The sequence below is a fragment of the Mesoplodon densirostris genome, chromosome 6 (genome assembly GCF_025265405.1).
Source record: "Mesoplodon densirostris isolate mMesDen1 chromosome 6, mMesDen1 primary haplotype, whole genome shotgun sequence".
NCBI lineage: Eukaryota > Metazoa > Chordata > Mammalia > Artiodactyla > Ziphiidae > Mesoplodon > Mesoplodon densirostris.
This window is the reverse complement of record NC_082666.1, coordinates 82,707,007-82,720,956: the sequence shown is the minus strand read 5'-3', so window position 1 is coordinate 82,720,956 and position 13,950 is coordinate 82,707,007. Positions and strand designations below refer to the sequence as shown.

Genomic DNA, 13,950 nt, shown 5'->3' with positions numbered 1-13,950 from the left:
GGGCGGCGCGCACGGCGGCGCGCGCGGCGGCCGAAGCAGCGGGAGCCGAACGGGGGCGCCGCAGGCTCGGGGCCTGCCTGGCCGCGCGCGCCCTGGACGGGAAAGGGCTGGACTGGGCAGGAGCGCGCGCGCGCAACCACGCTCGCCGGAGTCCCGCCCCATCCAACGCTGGCCGGAGTCGGGCCCCGCGTCCGCTCAGGGTGGGGCAGAGCCCTAAGTTGGCCACCTCTGTCCTGCGCCACCTCTCACCCGGGAGGGGCACGGGGGAAGGGGCCGTGGGCCTCTCGGTTAACGAGCTTCGGGGGTTGCGGCGGGTTAGTGACAGGCGCGCTTGGCAATCGCCTGTGCCGCTTTGCTTGGGAGCACTCGAACTGGCGCCCGGTAAGTACCTGCCTGACGCCCCGCCGCGCAGACTCCTTGGGGCCTGGAGGTGTTTCCAAAGTGTTCCTGCGCTGGAGCCCGAGCCCCGTTGTGTCTTGCAAGGCCTTTTGGGACTCCTACCACCCTAAATGGGCTGATAAGTGGCCTGCCAAGGAGGACGTGCACTCGTGATGGTGTAGTGCCCTCACGCCCCCTTATAATCCTGAAAACGGGAGTCTGCCTTCTAGAGACCGGACAGGTGGTTGGGAGAAGTCACTGAGTTCAGGGTCAGGTGTTGATCCCTGCCAGAGGAGCCAGCTTGACTCCTCTAGCGTTGAGGTTGACTAACTGCAGCCCTCCTGCTGCCTGTTATTGTACAGCCTAAGAATGGTTTTCAAGTTTATTTTAAAGGCTTAAAAGAAATCAAAAGAAGCAGATTTTGTGGCACGTGAAAATCATATGAAATTCAAATTTCAGTATCCATAAAGTTTTATTAGAACAGAGCCACGGTCATTTGCTTATGTATTGTCTGCGGCCGCTTTCACTTCCTAACAGCAGAGTTGAGCAGCTGCCGCAAAGCCAAAAACATTTACCATCTAGCACTTTGCAGAGCAAGTTTGCCGACCCCAGACCTAGCCGACTGAATTTCCACTGAGCGGTAAGGGCTGGAGCAGACAGTAAATGCACCGTGCGTAAATTCAAAATAGCACAGGCAATATGATAAATCGCTTGTATGTTTGGGGGAAGAAAAATTGAAAAGAAAAACTTTACGTGAGAGTCTATGTAAAATGAAGCTTCGAAGTTTCTACTATGGGTTAGTGACAGAGTGATTCCAAGAGAACTGGGCAAAGGTTGTGTATTCAAACACGCCAGCCTTGGCATTTACCAAAAAGGAGCAAAGTTTAAAAAATAGTAGAAAAAGACTACCCTGTCACATAGAAGATAATCAAAATATTGAATTAAATAAATGAGTGAGAAGTCCTGAAACATTTCACTCTTTTAGAATCCAAAATGTACCGTATTTAGTAGTGAAATAATTTAAATATAGTAAACACATACCAGTTATGAAAAAAGGACTCAACAACATATTTTACTTAGGGTTAAAAAAAGTATATAGGGCTTCCCTGGTGGCGCAGTGGTTGAGAGTCTGCCTGCTGATGCGGGGGACGCGGGCTCGTGCCCCGGTCCGGGAGGATCCCACGTGCCACGGAGCGGCTGGGCCCGTGAGCCATGGCTGCTGAGCCTGCGCGTCCAGAGCCTGTGCTCCACAACGGGAGAGGCCACAACAGTGAGAGGGAGGCCCGCGTACCGCAAAAAAAAAAAAAAAAAAAAAGACAACAACAAAAAAAAAGTATAAAAAAGTTAAAAGTACTCATTTTGGATTTGCTGTTTGCCATCTTCATCTGTTCTCCTCCTCCTAAGCAAATTCACTCTGCTGTTGAGGAAAGCCTTGCACTTACTTGGAGAATAAAGTACAGTTGACCCTTAAACAACACAAGTTTTAACTGCATGTGTTTATTTATACTCGGATTTCTTTCACTAAATTCATACTGCAGTACTACACAATCCAAGGTTGGTTTAATCTGAGAATGCAGAATGGTGGATACAGAGGGCTGAGTAAAGTTATACGTGGATTTTTGATTGTGAGGAGGTTGACATATCCAACCCCTGAGTTGTTCAAGGGTCAGCTGTACATAAATATCCCACAAGAGTGGCAGTGGTATGTACTCCTAGTAATTGGATGCCCTGGATTGATGAGGTTGGAAAGGCCAAATGGTTGTCCCTCCGGAGACATCCAGTGATTTACAGTTTGTAGGGGATGGAGATTGTGTTTCATTCATTGAGGAGATTGTGTTTCATTCATTGAAGTCTACTTCTACGTATTTTTGGAGCCTGGCACCTCTCGAGTGCAAGCTTTTTAAATGTGATTTTAAAGTAGTTCTTAAACGGGACAACAGGCAGTGAAATAATAGAACATGGTGTGGAGATCGACAGTGCCAGGGCTGAACTTAGAGTTCACCTGAAGCTGCCCTGTGCATCCAACACTGGTTTTGAAATACATGGCTTCTGGAATTGCTATACCCATCCCACACCCCAGCCACTCAGCCCAGCCATAGGTCTTGCTTGTGCTTCTCTCAATTCCCTAACCTCCCACCACAGTGTCACCTGTTCATTGCTAATGGACTGTGCCAAATATTTACCCAAACACTGTCTTGGAAAGGCTAAAACTGCTAACTAATATAGAAGTGAGGGTTCCTATTTTGGTAAAAACTGGCATTTGACTGTGGGAGTTCTCTCCCGAGCCCAGGAGATGTCATAAGAAGATTCTTGACTCCCTTACTGTTAGTTTCTGAATTGTTAGATTTTCCACCCAAATAACCACCTCAAGCCTATTTCAAGTGCTTCAGCCACACTTCCTTGTTATTTACCTGCTATGTAATCAGTACAACATCCTCATGTTTATGCATAGATGTGGCAAGAAGCACAGGAGACTAGTAGTCCTTGCCATTCAGTGGATACAGAAAATACCCCATCAATAATACATCAATAAAAATAACATCTATTATACATGAGAGCCTCACAATTAAGCCAGCACCTATGCAACATCCTTTCTTTGCTCTTGGTAATAAAGTGCTTTTTAGCAGCTTAGAAAGATGGAAAGAAGTTAACTCACTTGGTTTAGTTTTGTTTCTAGTTCTGTTTTGTTTTTTGCCCACACCTCACGGCTTGTAGGATCTTAGTTCCCTGACCAGGGATCGAACCGGGGCTCCAGCAGTGAAAGCGCTGGGTCCTAACCACTGGACCACCAGGGAACTCTCTCTAGTTTTCCATTTACTATCCATGTGATCTTGAACAAGTCACTCCATTGTCTGGGCCAGTTTCAACTTCTGCAAAATGAAGGGGTGGACTGTGTGATATCTAAGGCTATATTTCTCCAGGCTTGAGAATGTATGCTCTGATAAATTATCCAAAAATAAGTGACGTGGAAGCAAGGAATAACAAACTTTGATGAATTTTTTTTCTTATTTTGCCAAGTGAGGACATCAATCTACTACTACCTAGCCAACATGATTTCATAGGAGAAAGGACATTTAGCACCAAAAAATGTAAGCAAGCTACCATCTTGCTTGGAAAAGGGCAACCTTTCCTTTCCCAAAAAAGGATAGTTGGCAGCCTTGCACTGACATATTAAAAATAATAATAAGGTAGGGCTTCCCTGGTGGCGCAGTGGTTGAGAGTCCGCCTGCCAATGCAGGGGACATGGGTTCATGCCCCAGTCCAGGAAGATCCCACATGCCGTGGAGCGGGTGGGCCCGTGAGCCATGGCCGCTGAGCCTGCGCATCTGGAGCCTGTGCTCCGCAACGGGAGAGGCCACAACAGTGAGAAGCCTGCGTGCCGCAAAAATAAATAAATAAATAAATAAAATAATAATAATAATAAGGTAAAATATAATTCAAAAGCAGAAAAATTACAGTGTAAAAATTTATTTTACAATACCCACTATATGTAATTGTTCCCTTGATACACTGTGGCAATTTGGATGGAGATAAATATTCAACAATGCAGCTCCTGGTGAAACTCAGATGTCCAACTTGATATTTTATTTCTATCACAGTCACATTCTTGTCTCATGTAGTCTAGTAAATGAAAGTGGAACCAAACCTTACTAAATTGCACTCAATTTGGAATACAGCTGTTCATTAGTAGGGAGGTTGGTGGTGATTGGACAACACCCCCCAACCCAGGAATACCAGAATCTACAGGTACCCAAGTTCTTTATATAAAATGGCAAAGTATTTGCATATAACCTATGCATGTCCTCCCACATACTTTGAATCATTTCTAGATTACAGGTAATCCCTAATACAATGTAAATGCTATGAAAATAGTTGTAAATACAATGAAAATACTATATAAATAGTTGCTGGTGCAGCAAATTCAAGTTTGGCTTCTTGGAACTTTCTGAAATTGTTTCCCCTAAATACTTTCAAACCACTGTTGGTTGGATCTGCAAATGTGGAACCCTCAGACATGGAGGGCCAACTGTGTTCTGAAAAAACTGAGGACAGGCCAAGGAACAACAGCCCTCCCTCCACCACACTCTTCCCTACTACCTCCCCACTGGGGACACAGGATAGGAACTGGGAGGGTGGCTGAGAGCCTCCAGCTCAGCCACCACACACCCCAGGTGGCACAGCTTAGGTTCCTGGTCACCCCACCAGAGCAGTCAGGAAAAAAGAGCAGCATCAGTCAGAGGCAGCCTTCTAGAACCACTATGCTAAGGTTCCCTGCAGCTGAGCTTCATCTTTTCACTTAAAGGGATGACAGTGGTCCTTGGAATATCCACAGGACTGCCTTGGTGAGCCTTAGGGGACCTTGCATGAAGCTGTCCTCCACCCCCCATACCAGGGGTCAATAAGCAATGGGCTGCAGCTAAAACCTGGCCCCCTAGGGACTTCCCTGGTGGCACCACTTCCCTGGTGGTGAGGAGTGATTGAGACTCCGCACCCGGAGACCTTCAAGATGGCGGAGGAGTAAGACATGGAGATAACCTTCCTCCCCACAATTACATCAAAAATACATCTACATGTGGAAGAGCTCCTACAGATCACCTACTGAATGCTGGCAGAAGACCGCAGACCTCCCAAAAGGCAAGAAACTCCCCACATACCTGGGTAGGGCAAAAGAAAAAAGAATAGGGATGGGACCTGCACCTCTAGGAGGGAGCTGTGAAGTTTCCACACACTAGGAAGCCCCTTCACTGGTGGAGATGGGGGGGTGGGCAGGGTGGAAGCTTTGGAGCCACGGAGGAGAGCGCAGCAGCAGGGGTGCAGAGGGCAAAGCGGAGAGATTCCCACACGGAGGATTGGTGCCAACCAGCACGCACCAGCCTGAGAGGCTTGTCTCCTCCTCCACTGGGGCAGGTGGGGACTGGGAGCTGAGGCTCGAGCTTCAGGGGTCAGATCCCAGGGAGAGGACTGGGGTTGGCTGCGTGAACACAGCCTGAAGAGAGCTAGTGCACCACAGCTAGCCGGGAGGGAGTCCAGGAAAACGTCTGGAGCTGTTGAAGAGGCGAGAGACCACTGTTTCAGGGTGCATAAGGAGAGGGGATTCAGAGCACCGCCTAAACAAGCTCCAGAGATGGGTGCGAGCCATGGCTATCAGCATCAGCGCGGACCCCAGAGACGGGCATAAGACGCTAAGGCTGCTGCTGCAGCCACCAAGAAGCCTGTGTGCAAGCACAGGTCACTATCCACACCTCCCCTCCCAGGAGCCTGTGCAGCCCGCCACTGCCAGGGTCCCATGATCCAGGGACAACTTCCCTGGGAGAACACACGGCGTGCCTCAGGCTGTTGCAATGTCACACTGGCCTCTGCCGCAGCACGCTCACCCCCCATCTGTACCCCTCCCTCCCCCCGGCCTGAGTGAGCCAGAGCCCCCGAATCAGCTGCTCCTTTAACCCCGTCCTGTCTGAGTGAAGAGCAGACGCCCTCAGGCGACCTACATGCAGAGGCAGGGCCAAATCCAAACCTGAACGCCAGGAGCTGTGCGAACAAAGAAGAGAAAGGGATATTTCTCTCAGCAGCCTCAGGAGCAGCGGATTAAATCTCCACATTAACTTGATGTACCTGCATCACTGGAATACCTGAACAGACAATGAATCATCCCAAAATTGAGGCGGTGGACTTTGGGAGCAACTGTAGACTTGGAGTGTGCTTTCTGCATCTAATTTGCTTTTGGTTTTATGTTTATCTTAGTTTAGTATTTAGAGTTTATTATCATTGATAGATTTGTTTATTGATTTGGTTGCTCTCTTCCTTTTATATATATATATATATAGATAGATAGATATAATTTTTTCCTTTTTCCCTTTTTGTGAGTGAGTATATGTATGCTTCTTCATGTGATTTTGTCTGTATAGCTTTGCTTTTACCATTTGTCCTAGGGTTCTGTCTGTCCATTTTTTGTTTGTTTGAGTATCCTTTTTAGCACTTGTTATCATTGGTCGATTTGTTTTTTGGTTTGGTTGCTCTCTTATTTCTTTCTTTATTTATTTAATGACTTTCAAAATTTTTTATTTTTAATAATTATTTTTTATTTTGATAGCTTTATTTTATTTTCTTTCTTTCTTTTTTTCTCCCTTTTCTTCTGAGCGTGTAGCTGACAGGGTCGTGGTGCTCCAGCTGGGTGTCAGGCCTCTGCCTCTGAGGTGGGAGAGCCAAGTTCAGGACACTGGTCCACCAGAGACCTCCCAACTCCATGTAATATCAAACACCGAAAGCTCTCCCAGAGATCTCCATCTCAACACTAAGACCCAGCCCCCCTCAACGACCAGCAAGCCAGAGTGCTGGACACCCTAAGCCAAACAACGAGCAAGACAGGAACACAACCCCACCCATTAGCAGAGAGGCTGCCTAAAATCATAATAAAGTCACAGACACCCTAAAACACACCACCAGATGTGGTCCTGCCCACCACAAAGACAAGATCCAGCCTCATCCACCAGAACACAGGCACTAGTCCCCTCCACCAGGAAGCCTACACAACCCACTGAACCAACTTTAGCCACTGGGTGCAGACACCAAAAATAATGGGAACTACGAACCTGCAGCCTGCAAAAAAGAGACCCCAAACACAGTAAGTTAAGCAAAATAAGAAGACAGAGAAACACACAGCAGATGAAGGAGCAAGGTAAAAACCCACAAGATCAAACAAATGAACAGGAAATAGGCAGCCTACCTGAAAAAGAATTCAGAGTAATGATAGTAAAGATGATCTAAAATCTTGGATATAGAATGGAGAAAATACAAGAAACGTTTAAAAAGGACCTAGAAGAACTACAGAGCAAACAATGATGAACAAAACAATACATGAAATTTAAAATTCTCTAGAAGGAATCAATAGCAGAATAACTGAGGCAGAAGAATGGATAAGTGACCAGGAAGATAAAACAGTGGAAATAACTACCACAGAGCAGAATAAAGAAAAAAAGAATGAAAAGAATTGAGGACAGTCTCAGAGACCTCTGGGACAACATTAAATGCACCAACATTCAAATTATAGGGGTCCTAGAAGAAGAAGAGAAAAAGAAAGGGATTGAGAAAATATTTGAAGAGATTATAGTTGAAAACTTCCCTAATATGAGAAAGGAAACAGTCAATCAAGTTCAGGAAGCACAGAGAGTCCCATACAGGATAAATCCAAGGAGAAACATGCCAAGACACATATTAATCAAACTATCAAAAATTAAATACAAAGCAAAAGTATTAAAAGCAGCAAGGAAAAACAATAAATAACAAACAAGGGAATCCCCTTAAGGTTAACAGCTGATCTTTCAGCAGAAACTCTGTAGGCCAGAAGGGAGTGGCACACATATTTATGTTTTTTGTTTGTTTGTTTGTTTGTGGTACATGGGCCTCTCACTGTGTGGCCTCTCCTGTTGTGGAGCACAGGCTCTGGATGCACAGGCTCAGTGGCCATGGCTCACGGGCCTAGCCACTCCGTAGCATGTGGGATCTTCCCGGAACGGGGCACAAACCCATGTCCCCTGCATTGGCAGGTGGACTCTCAACCACTGCGCCACCAGGGAAGCCCCAGACATATTTAAAGTGATGAAAGGGAAGAACCTACAACCAAGATTACTCTACCCAGCAAGGATCTCATTCAGATTTGACGGAGAAATTAAAACCTTTACAGACAAGCAAAAGCTAAGAGAATTCAGCACCACCAAACCAGCTTTACAACAAATGCTAAAGGAACTTATTAAGATACGAAACACAAGAGAAGGTAAATACGTACAATTACCCAAAACAATTGAGAAAATGGTAATAGGAACATACATATTGATAACTACCTTAAATGTAAATAGATTAAATGGTCAAACTGAAAGACACAGACTGGCTGAATGGATACAAAAACAAGACCCGCATATATTCTGGCTACAAGAGACCCACTTCAGACCTAGGGACACATACAGACTGAAAGTGAGGGGATGGAAAAAGATATTCCATGCAAATGGAAACCAAAAGAAAGCTGGAGTAGCAATTCTCACATCAGACAAAACAGACTGTAAAATAAAGGCTACTGGGGCTTCCCTGGTGGCGTAGTGGTTGAGAGTCCGCCTGCTGATGCAGGGGACATGGGTTCGTGCCCCGGTCCGGGAGGATCCCACGTGCCGCGGAGCGGCTGGGCCCATGAGCCATGGCCGCGGAGCCTGTGCGTCCGGAGCCTGTGCTCCGCGACGGGAGAGGCCACAACAGTGAGAGGCCCGCGTACAGCAAAAAAATAAAAAAATAAAAAAATAAAATAAAATAAAATAAAATAAAGGCTACTGCAAGAGACAAAGAAGGACACTGCATAATGATCAAGGGATCAACCCAGGAAGCAGATATAACAATTGTAAATATTTATGCACCCAACATAGGAGCATCTCAATACATAAGGCAAATGCTAACAGCCATAAAAGGGAAAATCGACAGTAACACAATCATAATACGGGACTTTAACACCTCACTTTCACCAATGGACAGATCATCCAAACTGAAAATCAATAAGGAAACACAAGCTTTAAATGACACATTAAACAACATGCACTTAATTGATATTTATAGGACATTTGATCCAAAAACAACACAATACACTTTCTTCTCAAGTGCTCATGGACCATTCTCCAGGATAGATCATATCTTGGGTCACAAATCAAGCCTTGGTAAATTTAAGAAAATTGAAATCGTATTAACTATCTTTTCCAACCACAATGCTATGAGACTAGATATCAATTACAGGAAAAAATCTGTAAAAAATAAAACACATGGAGGCTAAACAATACACAAGTAAATAACCAAGAGATCACTGAAGAAATCAAAGAGGAAATCAAAAAATACCTAGAAACAAATGACAATGAAAACACGATGACCCAAAACCTATAGGATGCAGCAAAAGCAGCTCTAAGAGGGACGTTTAGAGCAATACAATCCTACCTCAACAAGCAAGAAACATCTCAAATAAACAACATAACCTTACACCTAAAGCAGTTAGAGAAAGAAGAACAAAAAACCCCAGAGTTAGAAGAAGGAAAGCAATCATAAAGATCAGATCAGAAATAAATGAAAAAGAAATGAAGGAAACAATAGCAAAGATCCATAAAACTAAAAGCTGATTCTTTGAAATGATAAACAAAACTGATAAACCATTAGCCAGGCTCATTAAGAAGAAAATAGAGAAGACCCAAATCAATAGAATTAGAAATGAAAAACGAGAAGTAGCAACTGACACTGCAGAAATACAAAGGATCATGAGAGATTACAACAAGCAACTCTATGCCAATAAAATGGACAACCTGTAAGAAATGGACAAATTCTTTGAAAAGCACAACCTTCCAAGAGTGAACCAGGAAGAAATAGAAAATATAAATAGACCAATCACAAGCACTGAAATTGAGACTGTGATTAAAAACCTTCCAACAAACAAAAGCCCAGGACCAGATGGCTTCACAGGCAGATTCTATCAAACATTTAGAGAAGAGCCAACACCTATCCTTCTCAAACTCTTCCAAAATATACCAGAAGGAGGAACACTCCCAAACTCATTCTACGAGGCCCCCATCACCCTGATACCAAAACCAGACAAAGATGTCACAAAGAAAGAAAACTACAGGCCAATATCACTGATGAACATAGATGCAAAAATCCTCAACAAAATACTAGCAAACAGAATCCAACAGCACATTAAAAGGATCATACACCATGATCAAGTGGGGTCTATCCCAGGAATGCAAGGATTCTTCAATATATGCAAATCAATCAATGTGATAAACCATATCAACAAATTGAAACAGAAAAACCATATGATCATCTCAGTAGGTGCAGAAAAAGCTTTTGACAAAATTCAACACCCATTTGTGATAAAAACTCTCCAGAAAGTAGGCATAGAGGGAACTTACCTCAACATAATAAAGGCCATATATATATGACAAACCCACAGCCAACATTGTCCTCAATGGTGAATAACTGAAACCATTTCCACTAAGATCAGGAACAAGACAAGGTTGCCCACTCTCACCACTATTATTCAACATAGTGTTGGAAGTTTTAGCCACAGCAATCAGAGAAGAAAAAGAAATAAAAGGAATCCAAATCGGAAAGAAGATGTAAAGATGTCACTGTATGCAGATGACATGATACTATACACAGAGAATTCTAAAGATGCTACCAGAAAACTACTAGAGCTAATCAATGAATTTGGTAAAGTAGCAGGATACAAAATTATTGCACAGAAATCTCTTGTATTCCTATATATGAAAGATGAAAAATCTGAAAGAGAAAGTAAGGAAACACTCCCATTTACCATTGCAACAAAAAGAATAAAATATCTAGGAATAAACCTACCTAAGGAGACAAAAGACCTGTATGCAGAAAACAATAAGGCACTGATGAAAGAAATTAAAGATGATACAAGCAGATGGGGAGACATATCATATTCTTGGGTTGGAAGAATCAACATTGTGAAAATGACTGTACTACCCACAGCAATCTGCTGATTCAGTGGAATCCCTATCAAACTACCACTGGCATTTTTCACAGAACTAGAACAAAAAATTTCACAATTTGTATGGAAACACAAAAGACCCCGAATAGCCAAAGCAATCTTGAGAAAGAAAAATGGAGCTGGAGGAATCAGACTCCCTGGCCTCAGACTATACTACAGAGCTACAGTAATTAAGACAGTATGGTACTGGCACAAAAATAGAAATATATAACAAAGGAACAGGATAGAATGCCCAGAGTTAAACCCACACACATATGGTCACCTTAGCTTTGATAAAGGAAGCAAGAATATACAATGGAGAAAAGATAGCCTCTTCAATAAGTGGTGCTGGGAAAACTGGACAGCTACATTTAAAAAAATGAAGCTAGCACACTCCCTAACACCATACACAAAAATAAACTCAAAATGGATTAAAGACCTAAACGTAAGGCCAGACACTATAAAACTCTTAGAGGAAAATATAGACAGAACACTCTATGACAAATCACAGCAAGATCCTTTTTGACCCACCTCCTAGAGAAATGGAAATAAAAACTAAAATAAACAAATGGGAGCTAATGAAACTTAAAAGCTTTTGCACAGCAAAGGAAACCATAAACAAGACGAAAAGACAACCCTCAGAATGGGAGAAAATATTTGCAAATGAAGCAACTGACAAAGGATTAATCTCCAAAATTTACAAGCAGCTCATGCAGCTCATTATCAAATGAATATACAACCCAATCCAAAAGTGGGCAGAAGACCTAAACAGACATTTCTCCAAAGAAGATACACAGATTGCCAACAAACGCATGAAAGGATGCTCAACATCACTAATCATTAGAGAAATGCTAATCAAAACTACAATGAGGGCTTCCCTGGTGGCGCAGTGGTTGAGGGTCCGCTTGCTGATGCGGGGGACATGGGTTCGTGCCCTGGTCCGGGAAGATCCCACATGACACGGAGCGGCTGGGCCCGTGAGCCATGGCCGTTGAGCCTGCGCATCCGGAGCCTGTGCTCCGCAACAGGAGAGGCCACAACAGTGAGAGGCCCAGGTACAAAAAAAAAAAAAAAAATACAATGAGATATCACCTCACACCAGTCAGAATGGCCATCATCAAAAAATCTACAAACGGGGGCTTCCCTGGTGGTGTGGTGGTTAACAATACAAATGCTAAGAATCCACCTGCCAACGCAGGGGACATGGTTTCGAGCCCTCCTCCGGGAAGATCCCACATGCTGCAGAACAACTAAGCCTGTGTGCCACAACTACTGAGCCCGCGCACCTAGAGGCCATGCTCTGCAACAAGAGAAGCCTGTGCATCACAACAAAGAGTAGCCCCCCTAGTCGCAACTAGAGAAAGCCCACGCGCAGCAACAAAGACCCAACGCAGCCAAAAAATAAGTTAAAAAAAATCTACAAACCATAAATGCTGGAGAGGGTGTGGAGAGAAGGGAACCCTCCTGCACTGTTGGTGGAAATGTAAATTGACACAGCCACTATGGAGAACAGTATGGATGTTCCTTTAAAACTAAAAATAGAACTACCATATGACCCAGCAATCCCACTACTGGGCATATACCCTGAGAAAACCATAATTCAAAAAGAGTCATGTACCACAATGTTCATTGCAGCTCTAGTTACAATAGCCAGGACATGGAAGTAACCTAAGTGTCCATCGACAGATGAATGGATAAAGAAGATGTGACACATATATACAATGGAATATTACTCAGCCATAAAAAGAAACGAAATTAAGTTATTTGTAGTGAGGTGGATGGACCTAGATCCTGTCATACAGAGTGAAGTAAGTCAGAAAGAGAAAAACAAATACCACATGCTAACACATATATATGGAATCTTAAAAAAAAAAAAGGTTCTGAAGAAGCTGTGGGCAAGACAGGAATAAAGACGCAGACGTAAAAAATGGACTTGAGCACACGGGGAGGGGGAAGGGTAAGCTGGGATGATGTGATAGAGTGTCATGGACTTATATATACTACCAAATGTTAAATAGCTAGCTAGTGGGAAGCAGCCGCATAGCACAGGGAGATCAGCTCGGTGCTTTGTGACCACCTAGAGGGGTGGGATACAGAGGATGGGAGGGAGACACAAGAGGGAGGAGATATGGGGATGTATGTATATGTATAGCTGATTCACTTTATTATAAAGCAAAAACTAACACACCATCGTAAGGCAATTATATTCCAATAAAGATGTTAAAAAAAAAAAAAGACTGCACCCCCAATGCAGGGGGCCTGAGTTCGATCCCTGGTCAGGGAACTAGATCCCACATGCATGCCACAACTAAGGAGCCCGCATGCCACAACTAAGACCTGGCGCAACCACATAATAAATAAATATATATTAAAAGAAATTTTTTTCAATAAAAAATTTTAAAAAATAAAACCTGGCCCTCTGCCTGAACACCTGCAGTCCATTTTGTAGTAGGGAACACTCACTCTGATATCCAATAAGGGAAATGTTATCCCAATAGAAAAGGAATTCTATTCTTCTCATTTGTAGACATGAATTACGGAAAAAAAAATTGTACTGAATTATTATTATGTTTTGACCTCCATCAGAAAGTTTGTGGAAATGTTTTCTCTCTTAGTATATGAATACCTACATAATAACCTTGATTTTGTCTCTTGGCCCGTAAAGCCTCAAAGATTTACTAACTGGCTTATTTTTGAAAGTTTGTCTACCCTGGCCCTAGGGTGAGGAAATAGCATACTTAAAGAGAATTCACTTCCTCTTGCCTCTGGCCAGCAGTGACTGTCTCCTCATTTCAGAAGGAGAGAGAAGCCATCTCTGCCACTTCTCTGCCTTGGGGGTAATGGGTCATCCCTGGGCTGAGTCATGCAGGTGACAGGCCACCTGCCTGAGGGGAGCATGAAACTCTGTAGTGTTCCTTGTGGCTCAGCAACCTTCCATGCCCTTGAAAACAGATCCTCAAGGATGTATGCTTGGCCGTGGGGGCCCCTTTAGTTCACTTGACTTGCTTACAGGCCCTGAGCACTGTCAGCTGTTGGCACGTAGCTGGAGACTGTGGCAGAGA

General features: G+C 43.8%; 1 protein-coding gene across 1 annotated transcript in view; it reads left to right on the top strand.

Moving 5' to 3' along the window:
- Positions 1–290: 290 nt before the first annotated feature.
- Positions 291–13,950, top strand: part of NMRK1 (nicotinamide riboside kinase 1) — a 34,522-nt gene continuing 20,862 nt past the window's right edge. The window contains exon 1 of the mRNA XM_060101111.1: positions 291–381. The gene's annotated coding sequence lies outside the window, so the exon portion shown is untranslated. The remainder of the gene's footprint in view (positions 382–13,950) is intronic.